The following is a 5,129-nucleotide window of genomic DNA, read 5'->3' on the forward strand; positions in this document are numbered from 1 at the left end:
CTAATTTAGATGGGATGTATGTAATGTCAATAATAAACATCGGCCGGGCGGTGGTGGCGCACGCCTTTAATCCCAGCACTCGGGAGGCCCAAGCAGGCGGATCTCTGTGAGTTCGAGTCCAGCCTGGTCTACAGAGCTAGTACCAGGACAGGCTCCAAAGCCACATAGAAACTCTGTCTCGAAAAAAACCAAAAAAAATAAATAATAATAATAAACATCATCAGCTTTATCACTAAAAAAGATGGTTAATCTGAGTGCTAAGATACAGGACATAGAAAAACCTAATAAATTAGATCACATAGATACTCAAATCTAGACAGAGGAATTTAATGGAGAACCAATTTCAGCGTTGCTTTATAAGAAAAGAAAAGAACAGCCTGAGATTTTTCAAACAACCAACCTTAATATATCCAGTAACCTTACAGGAATTGCCAAATGAGAGAGGCATTGTTACAGCTAACTGAACTCCTATGCCACTGTTAGTTAGATTTAAGGAGATTCAAGGAAGCAATAGTCTCATATGGCATGCACACACCTTTTGTGAAGCAAATGTTAAACTCGTGGTCAGTTTGTACTATTACAAACTATTATCCCTAATGACTGGATAGAGTTGGTTAAAGCTGTTTTAGAGCCTGGTCCACAATTACAATGGAGTAGACAAGAGGCTAAGATTATTGAACCATGGAGTAAAGTGAGAGGTAGGGAAATTTCCCAAGATCAAATTCTTGGAGGAGGAGACAATGCTGCTATAAAAAGACAGGCTGTATATGATGACCACACCCTGAATTTATGCCATGCAGAAGCTTTGAATGCTTGGGACAGATTGGAGAAATAGGAAAGAAATTAAGTCATTTACTAAAGTTATGCAGGGTCCAAAGGAAGACTTTATGGATTTCTTACAAAGAATGACTTAAGCAGTAAATAGGATGATAACAAATTTGGAAGATAGACAAATAATAATAGACTTTCTGGCTTTTGAGAATGCCAGTTCTGTATACAAAACAATGACTAGGTCATCAAAGGTAAGGTCAACACCTTTGAAAAAATGGATTCAAGATACAATTAATATCGAATCTCATGACCATGATGATACATGGCTAGGAACTTTATCTCAGGTAAAGCAGAGCATGAAATGGGTCAAATGTATAGGGCCAGAAGGACAGAGAGGAATAGTAAAACCATACGTGGCTAACATAGAAATAAACTTGGGATGTGATTTGTTACAGCAATGGAAAACTCAGTTTAATATTCCCCTAATTTTAGAAACAAACCATATATTGCATATAGTTATTGTACTTATTGTATATAGTTTTTCTTATATTAGTTATAGCCTTCTTTTTATTTTAGACAAAAGGGGGAAATATAGTTGTATATTACTTGTGTTTTAATAAATATAGTTTGCCTGAAGATCAGTGAAAACAGTCACACTAGTCAGTCATACAGGCCAGGCCATGGTGGCACACACTTTTAATCCCAGCAGCCACACTAGTTAGCCATAGAGGCTGGGTGCCCACCTTTAATCCTAGCACTAGAGAGGAATATAAGGCAGGTTGAGACAGGAACTCATTCATTTTCAGTATGAAAATTTCTTAGAGGTAAGAACTCTCCAGTGTCTTGGTTGCTTTGCTTTTCTGATCTTCACGTTGAACCTCAATATCTATCTCTGGATTTTTATCATTCATGCTACCCATATATACATATATGTATATGTTATGTGTATGTACTACTTAGTATCATAAATATTTCAGCCACATTGTCAGTTATATATTCTGTATAGCAACTTCCTCAACTCTTTGTTATTTCATAACTTTTTATTGTAATCTGGGTGTGGCCTCTGCTTTGTGGTTTTTGACAAGGCCAAGTCAATGTGTCGGCCAAGGCCTTTGCTCTCATGTAAAGGCGCAGGCACGGGAAGGCTGCACCTCCATGCTAGTCAGATGTTTACAGGATTCAGTTCCTTGAGGTGTTTGGGCCGAGAGTTTTAGCTCCTCCTTGGCTATTGGCCATACCCACCCTCGGTTCATTGCTACAGGGCTTCTCCAACACTAGCAGCTTGCTCCACAGAAAGTTGGTCATCAGGATAGAAGCCATGGTTTTATGTAGCCAGCACCTTTTCTATATCCTAGTAGTTGGATGTTATCCACAAGGCCCAACTCATGTTCAAGGGGAAGTGAGTGCACCTTGCAAGGATGTGAGCATCACTGGAGCCATTTTTGAAGACTGCTTACTATATCCATCTATTTTAAACGCATGGTAGCTCATGAATACCTCCCAGTCACAGATGGAAATACAAAAACCAAGAAAGCAGGTGCTTGGCTCTACTGAGAAATGATTGCTTTATATGTATTAATTTTCATCTAGCTATTTTTGAGTATCCTGACAACTTAAAGCACATTTCTATGTTATTATAAGCTATTTATAAACATTATTTTAAAAAATTCATGCTACTTTAATACCTTACACTTAGTTTCCATGGAAAGCAAATCAGACACTTCCCATAAACAATCATTTATTTATTCTATATTCCAGTATGCCCCCTTTTCAGATTCCCCTGGGTCAAAAAACTGTTTGCCTGTTTCTTCCTGTGTGGGGATTTTGCCCAGCACTGTGTGCATGACAGGCAAGGGCTCTGCCACTGAGCCTCACCCTACTCCCCCTCTTCCTCTCCCAGCATTATTTTTGATGTTTGAAGGTTCAGAATTCAGCGGGTTTGTAGGACAAGAAAAACACCTAATGTCGGTAGTGCATCAGTTGAACCCTAGGCTAACCCCACTATAAGATTGAGGAAAATTCCAAAGGGCCACTTGATGTTATTAATGTTGAGCCTTACTATGATGAAATTTATATTTAAAAACATACAATTTTAGAGATGGGAATGTTAGTGCCGTTACTAAGCTTACTTCTGATCTTCAGCCTGGTAGGTTTGAAAGGGTGAATATCTTCTCAATAAACAACGCCTTGATGTTAGGCATAGGAACTGAAAAGGTCGTCCATGAATTTTAATGAGAAACCAAACTGTGAAGAAATATAGATGGTTGGGGACTGGAGAGCTAGCTCAGCACTGGCTGCTCTTGCAGAGGACAGGGGTTGCCATCCCAGCACCCACATGGCAGCTCAGAGCATCCGTAACTCCAGCTCCAGGGGCTCCAATTCCTTCTTTTTTTTCTATTTGTTTTTCTTTTTCTTTTTATATTTACTTATTATGTATACAATATTCTGTCTGCGTGTTTGCCTGCTGGCCAGAAGAGGGCACCAGACCCCATTACAGATGGTTGTGAGCCACCATGTGGTTGCTGGGAATTGAACTCAGGACCTTTGGAAGAGCAGGCAATGCTCTTAACCTCTGAGCCATCTCTCCAGCCCCCTCCAATTCCTTCTGAGTGAGCTCTGCAGTTACCAGGCACACATGTGGCACAGCACTCGTATCCATGAAATAAAACAAATAAATCCTTTAAAAAATTAAAAAATAGACAGATTGATAGTGAAGGACAATAATTCATTTCAATATTTAATGTGATGGAAAGGAGAGAGCCAGGGTGATGGTAAAGATTGAGAGAGAGCTGAAGGAAGCTGTTCTGGGGATGTTATTTACTATCTTAATGAGCCCGACGTCAATCATCAGCACACTACTATACATTAATATGAAAAAGCAACCTATGCGAATAAGTTTAATACTATTTAGTGTTATTGTCCATATCTGAAAATAGTGTTGGTCTTATTTAACTAATGTTTTTATTAATTCTAAAATGTTACTTAATTACAGTAGTTTTAGTTCATAAGATTACCATAACAGTCTTATCTATAGCAGATATCAAACATAGATTTATTTATTTTATCTTCGGTGTACGAGTGTTTTGCCTGCATGTGCATGCAGTGTCCAAAGATTCCTGAAGGAGGGGTCTGATGCCCTGGACCTGGGAGTCACAGAGGGGTGTGAGCTACAGTGTGGATCCTTCGCAAGAGCAGACAGGGCTCTTAACTTCTGAGTCACATGGAGGCGCGTCTTCAGCACCTAAAGTCAACTTTTACTCAGATGTAGAGAAAAGTGAAAGTATGCTATTTTTAGGAAAACGTATGGAACTAGAGGCCACAGTGTTAAGCAAAATAAGCCAGACTCAGATATATAAATTCGCATGTTTCTTCTCTTGTGTGGAGCTTAGGTTAAAAACTACATAGAAATAGAAAGGTCAGTATTTGGGATTTTGGAGGATAGTGGGAGTGAGGAACAAGGGAGAGTGAGTTAAAAGGAGACACACAGTGTGTGATTTCTTTCAGAAATCAAAATGTATATCTACGCACACACATATGTATGTATGCATATATGTATACATATGTACATATATACATATACATAAATACATATATAAGACATAAAAGCAGAAGTGGGACTCTTTGGAGAGAGGGCCAAGGGGAAGAAGACAACACAAGTAACATAGAGGGATATGAGCAACATATATACATGCATGAAAATGACGTTTTCAGATTTCTACATGTCACATCCCTACCCAAAATGATCAATGGCAGATTTTTCTGCTAGTTATTAAAATAACAGACCAATTCTTTTGTTTAGTAATTAAAAAGGTAGCAAAAGGTTAAAGGGATAAAAACCATACTTTCCGAAATTATATTTGAAATTTTTTTTATAGTTCAATACAAATGGAAAGCCCCATGATAAGTTTTGTGGGCCACATTAATAAATCAGGATCTTTGAAAACCAGCCTTCTGTAAATGTATGTGGGGATTCTTATGCCACTATCTCACTTAATTAATTGTGTATGAATATTTACCTGCTTGTATTTATGTGTAACATGTATGTTTGATGCATGAAGAAGTTAGAGGAGGCATCAGATCCCTGGGAACTAGAGTTACAGACTGTTGAAAACTGCCCTGTGAATGCTGAGAACTCGATCCAAGCCCTCCACAAGAGCAGCCAGCACTCTTAACAGCCGAGCCATCTCTCTACAGCCCATGTCTCTCTCATGGAAAATAAAATAATAGGGGCTGGAGAGATGGCTCAGAGGTTAAGAGCACTGGCTGTTCTCCCAGAGGTCCTGAGTTCAATTCCCAGCAACCATGTGGTGGCTTACAACCATCTGTAATGAGATCTGGTGCCCTCTTCTGGCCTGCAG

This window comes from Microtus ochrogaster, chromosome 10, assembly GCF_000317375.1.
Source record: "Microtus ochrogaster isolate Prairie Vole_2 chromosome 10, MicOch1.0, whole genome shotgun sequence".
NCBI classification, from domain to species: domain Eukaryota; kingdom Metazoa; phylum Chordata; class Mammalia; order Rodentia; family Cricetidae; genus Microtus; species Microtus ochrogaster.